General features: G+C 38.3%; 1 protein-coding gene across 2 annotated transcripts in view; it reads left to right on the forward strand.

Moving 5' to 3' along the window:
• The first annotated feature begins 795 nt into the window (after positions 1-795).
• The window catches only part of LOC109413122 (formin-J), a 401,246-nt gene continuing 386,652 nt past the window's right edge, over positions 796-15,389 (forward strand). Inside the window, exon 1 of one of the 2 annotated variants that reach the window (XM_029857359.2) lies at positions 796-1,793. The gene's annotated coding sequence lies outside the window, so the exon portion shown is untranslated. The remainder of the gene's footprint in view (positions 1,794-15,389) is intronic. The other variant, XM_029857358.2, reaches the window with a different exon arrangement.

The following is a 15,389-nucleotide window of genomic DNA, read 5'->3' on the forward strand; positions in this document are numbered from 1 at the left end:
TACTACCCCCCCCCTCCCCTTTCCCCCTTCCTCTCTAAAACAAACCTCGGATATCTGAAGGTGAGGACATTTCAAGTATTTTCAGATTTCCCTCAGTTTTTTTTACACGGATTCCCGAATCAGCACAGTATTTTTTTACACGGTTTCGCGAATTAACACGGTTTTTTACACGTTCTTTTTTTACACGGGACGCATCCCCCGTGTAAAAAAGCCCTTAGAGTACTATGAAAAAATGATTGCATAAAATTGTGTATGCTACTTGTTGCAAATTCAATTTTTCCAGCACTTTTCGTATTTATCCAACTCGGTACTCGTGCTGAAAAAATCATCTTTTTGCAACTTGTTGCAGAAATAACTATTTTTTTTTTTCAACTTTAGGAGGCAAAAGAAGCCAACTCCTACCATGGCACAAATTATAACGAAGCTTCCCAACACTGCCAGAATTCTCTCTTTCGGTTCAGCATTCTCTCCCACGTGCGCAGTAAGTTCAAAACATTCTCCCGAAAGCTTAAAACGCGGATTCAAGAGAAACTGATGTACGCGCGTGCTTACTGATCAACTTGTTCGCTCTCAGAGGCGCATTGGAATGTTTGGCCATGATGCGTATGGAGTAGGCAGAGCTCCTGCACCTATCGCTCGAACGGCGCAACCATGCTGCCTAGCGTCAGCCTACGCTCAAAGCACACCTGTGATCCACAAGCTTTCCAGCTCCGATCGTTTGCTCTCTCGAATTCCTTCTGGGAGCGCACCTTCCTCATTTGCTTGCTTGAGGAGTTCAAACAGCTAGGCGATCGTGTGGTGGCACGACAACCAGGCACAAACTCGACTCGATCGCGAGAAGGAGAAATCGAAAACTGCTCGAATTCCACACAGCGATGATCATCGTTGGAAACCAACCACGGCGCAGGTAGGACTTGTGCCTGCCCGGGCGCCGATTCACCTTTAGTTCGATTTCGAACCTTCAGGTGAACGGTTTGGTAATACTGAGGTCTGACTGTCCCCGGTCTTTCGGTGATCTACGCGCATCAAGTAAACGCAATTGCAATACAACCTCTCTGTGCTGTGCTGTGCTGCTACTGAAGCTGGAGCGATTCGGATACCTACACACATTGCGCGAGTGTGCGGATTTTGGCTGTGCTCTGTGCGCGCGCGCATATCAATGAGGAGAAAGGCTTTCGCGCACCCTGGAGCCTGTGTGAATTAAAATAAGTGAAAAGTTTGAATTTCATCCACGTGTGTCGCGTTAGTTGGCCGATCGAGAAGTGCACGGCTGTGGTTGAGAAGAGCCGAATTGGATCAAGTGCAATTCTTATTCGCGTACCTTTGTGCTGTGTGGATTTTGGAGTGGAAGTGTTTGCTGCAAGAAAGGGATTTGCGGAGAAATGCACTATTGCTACCAGGAGTTCATACCGAGTTGAAGCATCGCAGCCGAAGAAGTTTGTAAACAAGTGAAAGAAATTTTTGGGGCAAAGTGATTCGATCGATCGACCGATCAGAGAACGGAGTGCGCGGTGATCGGAAGCAAAATAAAAAACCGAGAAAACGAGTGGTTTATTGGCAGAATAACTGGAATGCTTTGAATGGTTTCGTAATCGAATGAGATGCGAATGATAGATTGAAGAATACGTGGAAACAAGGTGGAAGCGAACAAGTGCGAATTTTTGGTGCTTTTGGATCTAATCGACAGCAATAACCGAAAGAAACATATACGGAAAACAGAGAGTGAAAAAAAAAAAAAAGATCGCGATCAACAAGTGGAATATGCGAAGCTGGAAATAATCGGCAAATTCAAAGTGAGTGAGATGTGTTGCAGATGCAGAGAGCAGTGGGTATGCAACAGGGTTATGATGATGGAGCTTTAACAAAATGCTCCAGAAAAAAATAACAATTTCGGCAGCAGCAGCAGCATCAGCGGCTTCAATGGGCAAAACGAACGGAAAATGATTTGTTGGTGGATCTGGGACTAGGCCATGGAAAGAATTGGAAGATTGAGTTGCATTTGGTGGGAATTTATGTTAGACATTCGGTTATTATGTATGTTTTTGGATTTAGGGTTGGGGTATGGGTTTCTTAATAGGGGAAGTGGGAAGTGCTTCGGCAGTTGCTAAACCTATTATCGTAAAAGGATTAACACAGTCGTCGAGGTCTAATTTGGGGCATAGCATCTTCAGCACATTTGTCCTAGTATAGTTTGTATTGATATTTCAGGCGCAACTACTTTTGACAATAGAGCCTTTTTATAAACCTTTGAATCGTATTCCATCCCTGCTTGAGATAACACAGCGTAACAAAAATTAACTTTTGGTCTGTCTCAAGAGCAAACTTATGTGTCTCTAACAAATTTTGGGCCGCTGAATCCGAATCCGGCTTCAGATTTGCTCCAGCACGTCACAATTTTGAGCTATACCTCAATTTATGGGGTAAAATATGCGGTTTTAGCCTTTTTTGACTGCAAGCCATTAAGCTTGGAATAGTTATTTAAGCAACAAGTTGCAAAATGATGATTTTTTCAGTACGAGTCGTATATTTATCCAACGAGGCTTGCCGAGTTGGATAAATACGACGAGTGCTGAAAAAATCGAGTTTTGCAACGAGTTGCATACAAAGTTTTTTGTAATAACGAAAAACACCCATCTAGCTACACAAACATGTATCAATAGGAACCACGTGCGCGCGCTCATGCGTGTCGGCGTAGTTTTTCGTGTGATCAGGTAGGCTCTGGTGTAGTAGGCGTCACCAACGATCGAGCTCCCGTTGTCAAACAGTTGTGCGCGGGCAAAAGCAAAAGCAGATTCAGCAGCTGCCTCTACCTACACTTGATTTGTAGTTCGAATCCGAATTGAAATCATCCTGATTCGGATTCAAGCTGCTCAGTAGATGTAGAAGCAGAGGCTGAATCTACGGAAGGCATGGTGGTAAGTAAAAAGTGCGTACGAGCAAAAGTGCCGAAAAGAGCTACTTTTCAGCACTCTTAAGAATGCCGAAAAGTAGTACTTTTCGGCACACTTGCATTAGGTGTGAAAAGTAGGCCATTTCAGCATACTTCAGCCAACTGAAATGTTCAACTTTTCACAACGTAATTACAAAAATATTTTTTTTAATCAATCAAATCATAAATTGGTGAATTAACATCTAAATTAACGATCCATGCAAAATATTTCGTTTTACCAAATCGAATTTGATAATTTTAAGCGATTTATGTTAGGTACGATATTGCCCATACAAGTCACCCTCCAAAAGTTGCATGCATACTGACATAAAATGCTTAAAGCTATCAAAATTGATTTGGTAAAACGAAATATTTTGAATGGATCATTAATTGAGATGCCAATTATTACTATTATTATTATTGTTTTTACGAAAAGTTATTTGAGCCATTTCTTCAATTTTCCAGTTTCTGTAACTAATTATGCTGAAGATATATGTCTGAAAAAAAAAATGGTCTTCAAATTTCAGGAAGAATTCCTGGTGCAAACTATAAGGAAACTCTTGGTAAAGTATATGTAGACGCATTTATGCAAAAATCTACGAGAGGTTCTAATGAGATTGTGATGAAATATCAGAGTGAGTTGCTTGCAGGTATTCTAGGCGTAATGTTTAAAGCAATTTGTAGATGGAACTATAACAATGTCAAATCATTATTTTTTTTGAAAATTTTAGTACAATTGCAAAATAATAAATAGAAAATATTTGCAAGAATTTAGTTATTTCTGTAGGAACTGATTAAAAAGTTCCAGTATTAATTCTAGAAGGAACCTCTCCCCTTCATAATTTCTGGTGAAATCTAAAACTATATATTTATAGGTTTGTATTGTAGATGCAATAAAAAGAAAAGTAAAAAAAGTTTAATTTTCGTAAAAGCTGACATACTTTGAGCTGTTGAGATGTTTATCGAAACTAGGAAGTGATAAATAAAGCATTTTTTTAATTTATTTTGGTTGTGTAGAAGTAATTATGTTGTTAAAAACACATTGTTAGAATAACGTCAAATTGACTTCTATGCAACCAAAACTTGCGCTGCTGCAGCGCATATATAACATCCCAACTAACATTTATTGTGAATGTAAACGTCAACAAAGCGTTCTCAATACGGCTTGATGCTGAGTTACTGTGTTGTATATATAGACGGAAGCTTCTATGCAAGCCCTATACCAATGAATCTGGCGAACTCAATCCACATGTATATGCTGTGCGAGCAGCTTCTATGTATGCCACGAAATCATAGCTCTTTTCTCGGCTCCTATGTAACCACTAACTGAATAACATCTTGAGAAGGCCCTTTTTCAGCCAATTTGCAGTTGTTAAATAATAGTTATACGGCATCACCAAATTAATCGATTAAATATAATTAGGTTAAGGATACCGTGACGCAATACCTGTGGAACTGGAATCCTCGCTTTGAAAATTGAATAATTATAGTACTTGCCGCTACTTGGAATCGAACTCCCGATCTCCGTATCCACCGGTCCCGATGATGTCCTCGCTGCCACACTGCTATATATAAATAGCACAGAAAATAGCCGGTTTTGTTTTACTCCAGACAAAGCTTCATAATTGTTCTGACATGTATAGTCAGATTTGATCGTTTTTTGATCGTTTGATCGTTAGCACTTCATCAATATTAACTCATATCATGCATAGAAGTTTGAAGCAGAAGTTGTTTTAATTTAAAAACAATAAAAATAAAGTTTATAGGGGAGTTTGGGCAACCTAAGCTCCAAAACTATATGCTGCCGTCACCTCCCGTCTATGAGGCTATGCGCAAACAACATTTAGGATATTTTTGGAGTATATAAGCAATGGCTCATCGTTTGGAAATGTTTGGAATCGGTGGTATAATGATGGGAACTACTCATATTTGTATGCGGAAAACTTTAATATAACCAATAATTTAAGATCAAACTCGCCAAAAATGGTTTCTTTAGGAATAAACCATGTGTATTCGATCATTTATTTAGTTATTGTCACGTGAAAAATCATAAATAAAAATAAAAAATGAATTTCTACCTTGAAAATAAACCATTGCCTAATTGACCCCACAACACCCTAAAATTCCAACATTTTAATAACTTTTTGTATGTAACGTTACTCAATGGGAGTGGGGCGATAGTATCTCAGCGAAATAATCATTAAAATCATAACAAGTGCCGTAAAACAACAGAAATTCACAAATTTTAGGAGGAACTGGGTTAAAACGGGCACTATAACTCGCTTCAGAGAAGATGCCCGTACATATATCATCCACCAACCAATTCTTGAGAAAATTTGCTTTCGAATAATCCATTGATGGTCACATAGTGTCTTGTATTAAAAAAGTTATTAATTTTTTCCACCTTTGGGCTTGATTTTGCCCAATGTGCAATGGTTGATGTAACACCTGATCCCAACTAGGCACAACTCGTTTTATGAAGTTTATTGCCCTGTTGGGATTACTTCGCCAAATTACCAAGGGCTCTAGAAACCCTTTACCAAAAACCGCCAATCTCTGATTGGATAGTACTCCACAGTTGCAGAGTAAATGTTCAGCAGTTTCGTTTTCCGTGTGACAGAAACGACACTCGGAGGATTGGATGTTTCCAATCTTACTTAGATGATATTTACTCGGGCAGTGACCAGTCATCAGACCAGTAATTACCCTGAGATCTTTTTTGTTTAGATTTAATAAGGACCTGGCTTTTTCTGCACTGGGTTTTATAAACCTTTTCGCTTGCTTGGATGTATCCGTGGCATTCCAATTAGATTCTACCGTGGACATTTCCCAAGTTTTTAGTTTCATCCGAAGAGCACACTCAGGAACTCCACAGAAAGGTTCAGGGTCTACAAAGCTTGATGGCGCACCCTGTCTGGCTAAATTGTCGGCGTTTTCATTTCCCAGAATTCCACAATGACCGGGCACCCAGTATAAAGTTACCTCGTTCCTACTGGCCAATTGCTTCAGAGAAATTGTGCATTCCCACACTAGCTTTGATTGCCAGCCGCCTGACTGTCCGAAAATATACAGATCTTAGCAAACCTATAATTTCTTTTCAGACAAATGTTGGCACACTCTAGAATGGCTTGAACTTCTGCTTGAAATACAGTGGGACTGCATCCCATTGGTATAGCCTTACTGATACCAGGGCCGAAAACACCGGCTCCTGTATTTTCACCCATCTTGGACCCATCAGTATAAAATACAATAGAACCTGGACGTAAACTTGGCCCACCAGCATCCCAAACATAGCGACATGGTTTCACCACTTTGAAGGGAACATCATAGTTGGTCTTCGTTATCATCCAATCTTCTACTGTTTTTATGTCCATGTTTAATTTGAAGTCTTTGATGATCCTCAAATGTTCCACAAGATCCCCATCTAGTACATTATTGTAACGGATAAACTGCAGGGTACTTTTTGCCGCTTGTAGTTTAACAAATTGATGCAAAGGCAGTATATTGAGAAGGGCATCCAAAAGCAACTGATGGAGTGCTTTTCATTGCTCCTGTAATCGATATACAAGCAAGTCTTTGTAGCTTACCTAGCTTCCCTTGAGAGGTTACCTCGTTTGTTTTGGGCCACCAAACATGTGAAGCATAAGTAATCTTAGGCCGGACTATCGCAACATAAATCCAGTGAATGATGTTTGGTCTAAGACCCCAGGTTTTTCCTAGGGCTTTGCTGCAGACCCAAAGGGCATTCGTACCCTTAGTTAAAACATTGTTTAAATGTGAATTCCAATTCAGTCTTTTGTCCAAAGTTACCCCAAGATGTTTAACTTCTTCCGAGAACTGAATTTGAACTAAGCGCGAGAAATATTCTACAAAATCCTAATCGAAAAGCTACGGTTTCTCGTAGGACCTAGGAAGGATGATCTCGTAAGCAATTGATTAGTTTGACTGAAAATTTACTTATGATTATCAAAGAAATCTTCTTCAATCTTTTGAAAAAATGAAATTTGACATGCTTTTTTCAAGATATTAAGTTATGGTTTTTGACAAACATGTGCAAGAACAAATGAAGCATGATCGATGAGATTTGAATTACCTTTTGGCAACTAGAATGCCGTGTCATTAATTAGCTCGGTAGCTTAGTTGGAAAAGCACTTGTCTAGCGAATAAGGGTCGTGAGTTCAAATCTCACCTGAGCCTTGCCTTTCTCGTACACCAAGTGCACCGGAAAGGCTGGCTATTGGCTATATGTTCACTCCAAAAATGACTTTTTGATTGAAGGCCCGGAGGGTCGAGTCACATACAGTGGTACAAATTCGTTTAAACGCACTTGATTTATGTACGGTACACTCTACTTGAAGGTGATCTGTGTTTTATTGGTATATTTTTTGGTAGACACTCACCTAATATACTATCTGCATGAGTAACCAAGAATTCTTTTCTATTCGTTTTAATTTTATCAGATAATAACCATAAAACTTCTGGAGGAAAATTCGTTTAAACGCACTTTTTACGTTTTTTCAAAAATTGTTTTTGGTAAATTATTTCACAATTTTAGATATCAATATGCATTTCTACAAGTACTATTACTAATGATACTTAGGGCCTTATTATCATTAATTTTAATATACAGCAACATAAATGTAGTGTTCAGTAAAACACATTTGGTAGCTTTGGATTTCTATACATAAGTGACGTTTATTCATCCTACCTCATTCATAGCCTACTACATCTCTCCTTATCTTTAATAAAATTTTAATATTAATTTTACATTATTTCATTCTAATTATAACCATGTGTGTATCTACAGATAATGTTTTATGAAATTATGGTTGACTAATTTCCAGAATACTATCTGACGGGGCTAATTATAAATTTGCATTAATCTGCATCATCCTTGGAATCTTCTACATCATATTTCCTGTTATGAGGCTCGCTAAAGATGAAGATGAGAGTTCTTGAATCTGGTGAAAAGAAGTATTAATTAATCTTTGAACACCAATATTTATGTATATTTTTTTTTCTCATTATACTTAGCCATCACTTCTATATTTCTCCCTCATTTTTCCAAATAAACTGATTATAATCATGAATAATACTTCTTGTTTTCTTGAACTTCTGTTCAATGGTTTGCTGAAATGAGACTTAGAATTTTAACTGTCATATATAAATAAAGAGTCACATTAACCAAATTAATAACTTGACTCTTATAGTAGACTATTGATTTGCTAAATTTATTGATTTAAGCATAGATTCGTTTTATGGTCAATATGGTGTTGTTTTCTCTTGTGTCAACCGTCAAATTATTTTTATTTCGCAATTTACTTTCCAAGAAACGGGCCGGACGATTCGTTTTATTCCTTCGATTCATTCTTGAACCGGGCCGAATTTCAACGATCTCCCTACGTTCTTTTTTTCAGAAATGGACCAGGAACATTTTCCTCTTCATTTCATATGGAGAAGTAGACCGGAATCAGTATTCCCTTTACTCTCTTCTGTTTACCAAGGAGCGGACCGGACGATCTGTATTTTGTTCCTTCATTCTCTATTTGGAATGGACCGAATTTCAACAATCTCCCTTCGTTCCTTTGACAGAAACGGACTGAGATTTACTAATCCCCTTCGTTTCATACGGAGATGTAGACCGGAATCAATGTTCCCTTTACTCTCTACTGATCAACCAAAAACGGAATTGGAGAATTGTGCTATTCCTTCATTTCATCATCGAAATGGACCGAATTTTCTCAATCTTTTGAGTTCCTTTTACAGGAACGGACCAGGAAATCCTATTTCAATATAAATTCTTTTGTTTCAGATGTAGACCGGAAGCACTCATAGTGTTTCCTTTACATGCATTTGTTATTCGTTATTCCCTCAACTCACTTTAGAAATGAAACGAAGTTTCACAAATTTTCTTAATTCGTTCTACAGAACCGGACCAGATTCTTTTTTTTCTATGCTGTGTTTCTCTATGGAGAAATATGCCAGAATAACTGTAGTATTCTCTTATCTCTTAGCTGTAATTCAAAATCAGACAGTATTGTTAGTAGCGCTATTTTATTTCACAAAATCAATGTTTTAAATATGTTCTTCTACGAGTTATAATCCTTTTCATTTCTAGTTAGTTAATTAGTACATCTGAGAATGGAAACCATATCTGTAGCAAAAGCTTATTAATATTCCTTTCATTCGCAAGAATACCAATCTCAACGATTAGTGGACAAACGCACATGTTCTTGATTAATCTGAACTTTCCGCAATCCAACAATGTTAGAATAAATAAATAAACCGTGAGGACTTGTGAATTAGATTTGTGTAGTTACTTTCATATTCAATTGAATAGACAAAACACCGCTTACTTGATTAAGTAAATAAATTGTTCGGGTAAAGAACCAATTTTTTGAGCAGCTCGTTTTTATTCGTGGCAGCTAAAACTAAAATTTATTGGTTTACGTTATGAAAATAATCAAACACAATTTCAACTACAATCTACTTACAATAAATGGTTTACAAATTCCTCTTACACGCGAGCGAATCCAATCATCCAATTCTCCCCCGCAACGATCTACAATTTCATTTCAATATTAGAGTTCAACGATAATTATTTCTATCACACTTATTAACACTTATTTACTTACAATATATCAGAAGCCTACAATTCACTGAAACAACTCTATTTTTGAACTAATTTACAGCTTTAAGTAGATTAAACTTCTTCAAAACCGGACACATATTCGATTTGTTTTGATTTACCTCTATTTCTATTCATCATACATGAGTTGGCAATAATAGTCGGTTTATGAACAGTAAAACACCGTGTCATCATCGCATTGGTGACCGTATTCTGCGGTGTGTTAACAAACCCCCACCCGTAACATCTCGTGATTCCTTCGGAACACGTGGATTTACTACGAACCTTCGACACCGCAGTTTTAGTAACAAAAGATTGTTGCTCTACTTTCTGGCCGTCTCTTACTTTCTTTTCATTCGTGTTTGATTTTTCTTTCCTACAATATTCTATACCTCGACAAGTAGTTGTTTGCCTACTAGCTAGTTTGTTTGGATGTTGTTTAAACTTTTGTTTGGACGGATGAACCGTATGCAAACATCCATGAGTGTCCTGTCGCATTGGTGAACATGGTTGATTTTTTAAACCAGACTTACGAGTTTCATCGAGTGATAATCCCTGGTGAAACCCATTATAGTTTTTACAATTCACTTCCAATGCTCCCGTAGGTCCAAAAATTGTCCAACCCAATTTGCAGCGCACTGCGATTGGTTCATCCACCCCATTAACCCTCGCGTCGATTGGAGCAAACACATTTATGTTATTTATTCCTATAAGAATCTCTGGCCGACCGCTGTAAGAGGTTATTGGTAATCCTCTAATGTGACGATAACGCTGTGAGACCTTTTCAGCATCTAGACATTGGGTTGGTAATTGAAGGTTTTCAACGGTGTGCGCAGATTTCAACAACACTTTTTCTGTCATTCCGTTCGTTGACATCCACAAGTTCATCCGCTTCGATTTTTCTTCAACTCGTTCAACTCCTCCTGTAACCCAATCGTGAGCTGTTCAGGAACGCCTTGCATTCCAAGCCGGTCTGTTAATTTTTTATCCACGAGCGTTAGCGAGGATCCTTCATCCAGTAATGCCAGTGTTGTGATACTTTTCTCGCCACAATGAAGTTTTACGTGAATCATTCGGAACAGTATGTTATCACATGTCCGAATGTGTGCGCTGGTACCAATTGCGCACATGTTGCCAGATTTAACCTTCATTTGTTCATCCATCCCAAACCTTGAACCTTCTTTTTCCTTGTGACCCTCAGCATCCTCCTCATCGCTTGAATTTCCATCGCTTGAATCCTCACCGCTTGATTGCTCGACGTCACTCTCATCAATCCTTCCTTCAAGCCTTCCTCCTGATAAGCAGTTCTGTGACTCAGCCGAGTTCATGTCAATATCCAGCCTGACGTTCGCTTCACATGCATCTGACACTATTTCGGATAGGAAATCAGTGAATGTTCTCAACGTAACTTCCTTATTTCGGCGTTTGAATCGTATCCACTCTCGCTTGTCGTTATCTGGAAGTTTTTCGACGAGATCTTGAATAAGAAGTGGATTAAGCAGGTGCTGAGTCATATCTGCCGATTCTATATGCTCGCAGAGCTGTTCTACTGCCGTTCCGAATGGAATAAAACTGGACAGATTATTGGCTATTGGTGGTTTTAGAGTGCGAACCTTTTCCAAATGATTATGTAGAATCTGTTCTGGACGGCCATATAATTGGCGCAGTTTTTCAACGACTCGTGGTACAGATTTGGGTAGGAGCAGCTGTCCACGTACCATCTCCAGTGCTTGACCTTTCAAGCACTTCTGCAGCCGCACTAGATTTTCAACATCCGAGTACCCACAGGCTTCATTTGATGCACGATAGGCTCCGTAAAACAACGGCCATTCATCGGACTTTCCAGAGAAAGTAGGTAGCTTTTTAGTCAAAACACTCCTCGCTGCTAATTGTCTTTTAGTTGGTGTGGAACATCTGTGACCCAACACATGTTGAACTGGTTTGTCAATCTTTCTTCCCGGTAGCACATATTCTGGGTTGCTTCTTGATGGTACTCTTCCATCAAGCGAAGCTTCTGCGGAATCGTCCATTGTTTCACGTGCATCGAAACTGGTGACAGGGACCTCCTTCAACATTTTCTTCCTCTTGCTATAGCTGTTGAGTTTACGCATTTCCTTATCTAGACTTCCTGTCGCATCATCAAACAATCGCTGTCTTACTACCATCCGATCCAACTGTTCCTTCCGCTGCTGTAGTATCTCTTCCTGTAACAGCTTTTCGTTCAATTCTTCTTCGTCGCGCAAGTTTTTCTCCATAAGGGACCGTTTTTCGATAATCTTTCTCTTGATCTGCATCTCTTTTCGCTTCAGTTCCATCTCTTCCTCCAATTCTTGCTCCATCCGTATGCTCTTCTCTTCCAGTGCTTTCAATCTACTTTCCAGAGAGAGCATTCCTTCACCGGGGACACTGATTGGCTTATTCGACCTGTCATGAGTGCTTTCTAGATTCATCGCTTTTTGGCACTTCTTCGATGGACATGACCATTCACCTTTTTCGACATGAATTGACATCCCGACACAGCTTATGTGATGTCGACGATGGCAGTTATTGCAGTCAACTACTGCATCATCATTTGACAACACATATCCACATGACGGGCAGGATGTTTTATTACAATCCAGCTGGAGATTTGGACTGAACATCGCGTTTTGAGGGTTCTGCCCGAATCTCGTTCACTTATTTTTTAGTTTGTTCGGGTAAAGAACCAATTTTTTGAGCAGCTCGTTTTTATTCGTGGCAGCTAAAACTAAAATTTATTGGTTTACGTTATGAAAATAATCAAACACAATTTCAACTACAATCTACTTACAATAAGTGGTTTACAAATTCCTCTTACACGCGAGCGAATCCAATCATCCAATTCTCCCCCGCAACGATCTACAATTTCATTTCAATATTAGAGTTCAACGATAATTATTTCTATCACACTTATTAACACTTATTTACTTACAATATATCAGAAGCCTACAATTCACTGAAACAACTCTATTTTTGAACTAATTTACAGCTTTAAGTAGATTAAACTTCTTCAGAACCGGACACATATTCGATTTGTTTTGATTTACCTCTATTTCTATTCATCATACATGAGTTGGCAATAATAGTCGGTTTATGAACAGTAAAACACCGTGTCATCATCGCATTGGTGACCGTATTCTGCGGTGTGTTAACATAAACATAAGTCTTATTTATCTTGTCTGTTACTTTTCTATTCATATGTTTGAACAAATTTCACTTACTCTCCTTTTCGAAACTACTGGTTGGACGAAAAATATCTCGATTATTTGTCATTACATTTAAACACAATGTAACTTTACTAATTTAAACCATGCTCAATAAAGTGAATGAACATACATATTTTTACTAATCATTCCTCAAGAATTTGTATTGTTTTGGAACAAATGGATCAATGCACATGATTGTGGAATTCTATTATTTCATTTAATTCAAATGAAACTGCTTCAAACTTTAATGATTTTTATTGTGCTTGTTGAGGGTGTTGGAATAGGTGCAAAATAGATGAAATTAGCCTTCCGTAACTCATGTGGTTGGCCGCCAGCACCACGCTAATGATGAATACAATACAACGAGATTTTACAACGTTTTGTACAAAATACAACAGCGCGATCACTCGAGGCTTTAAATCAAACCGTATAAACTATTTATTTTTATTCAAACTTCTCGTCGAATAAAGACAACTAGCATAACCAACGACACAGCATTTTCTTGAACGGTAAATTTTGTATGTCAGGCTCCTTTTTTTCCTTCTAAACCATAGGAGGATAATCTGCAAGTAAACACCCTGATATCAAGGATAGGGTAGTGTGGGGCTACAATAGTAAAAACCAGTACTACTCTTTCCTGGTACCCACTAAACACATTTTTATTGTCGCTATACCCTACGTCATGTCAGGCTCCTAATAAAATGCAACTTTCTAATAGAGTGCATAGTTTTCCGTTCTTCAAAATCGGAATCATAATGTCACGTCAAATTCTCATAACTCTCAACACTAATTCATATAATCCAAATAATTATCTTTCAACGAGTTATTATGTTTTTGTTTTATCATATTAAGCTTAGAGTACTGATGAAAAATTTCTTTTTTTTTAGAATATTGACCTTGGAGGTAATAGTAGCTTCTTGTAGTAAATTAATCTAATTAAATCGATCATACTACACAATGAAAGGTTTCAATACGATAGCCGGTAGTTTTGCACCTTAAATCGGTTATATGTAAAAATATTAAAGCTACGCTTATTTCAGCTTTGGGTAATATATCACTTACACCAAAAATAGATACATATACTGTACCTAGCATGGAGGCAAAATTTAACTTTGATTTCAATTGCTTTGAAATAGGTTTCCGGATCTATTACAAATACCCTTTTTCCAACATAAAAGTTGCAAAAGCGGTAGGTTTCAAACTGATGCTATTCTAACAAAGAGAGCGATTACCCCAGTAGTTGCGTTTATTTTTAAATATTCGATATTGCTTCAATAGTACAAAGAATACACACAAGAAATTTAAAATCAATAACTGAACCGTTTTACCAAACTATTCTTGAATATTTTGCAATTGTCAGGTATTTGCATTTTGCTTTAATATGTTATATTAATTATTTATGGTGGGCCTGACTAGAAAGATCCACTCAAAAATCAACTTTCAATACCCAAACTTCCACAAAGATTTTGATATACTATTATTTTATGAATTTGATTCAGGAATGTGTATTTATATCTAACTAAAGTAATAAAGTACGTTTATCTATTCATCAATTTCTATGTTTTTTTTCATCACAGCAACTAAACTATTGGCTGTTTCGCTGCTTAGCAACGAACCAGTGTCAGACAAAATCAAACATTTTTTTTTACACCACGTCAATGTACAACCCAACAAAATTTTACAACTCCAAGCCAAATTGGTCTGAAATAATTTGTTTAAAGCTAAAACTTTTTTTCCGTCCTGAGCTTTATTCCAATCTGGAATTGTGAGCACATCATCTGAAACATATCACTACGCCACCTGCTGGAATAGATCACCGTATCGAACAACATGTTACAGAGGGATTACGTTCATTCCCGCATCAAGACACTATTGTCGTGAAGAAAATCCATACATATTAAATAAGATACGGTACCTGTTGCCGGTGAGACAGTCACAAGTCTTACTATGAATCCCTCCTTCTGTGGTCCGCGATTGGGAAGCCTCATACCGTCAGCGAAACTCCACCTTCTATACGGTATTCATCTGAACGATGTATTCACACCAGCCGACGAATGCCGTCCCGAGCTTTCTCCGCGGGCTTGTTCGCTGCCGAATTTTCCGATTGCTGGAGCTTGTGCGACCCCCGACTTGCGTTTCTTCTGGATTCGCCGCTACACCAGTTTCTTCTTCCAGCTGCCTCCTTCGGAAGGGATCCCATCCTCGTCGCCAATGTAGTGTTCAGTAAAACACATTTGGTAGCTTTGGATTTCTATACATAAGTGACGTGTATTCATCCTACCTCATTCATAGCCTACTACAATAAAGAGAATGTTTTGAGAAGTATGTGCGTTTAAACGAATTTGTACCACTGTATATCAATCGACTCAGCTTGACAAATCGATGTGATGTCACAGACCGTTCATAAACCACGTAGACTTTTTGTGGGGAGGGGGGGGGGGATCGGTCCAGCCATCTCGGAGTTATCGCAATTTAGGTGTTCCGGACCGGTACCCCAGGAAGGGGCCAAATATGAAAACATTACAAACCCATGCATGCGACACATCAAACTACGGCATTTCCGATAACTTGCTGAATAGTAATCATGAGCATAGTCTCAGACCATATC

Source organism: Aedes albopictus, chromosome 3 (assembly GCF_035046485.1).
Source record: "Aedes albopictus strain Foshan chromosome 3, AalbF5, whole genome shotgun sequence".
Taxonomy (NCBI): Eukaryota; Metazoa; Arthropoda; class Insecta; order Diptera; family Culicidae; genus Aedes; species Aedes albopictus.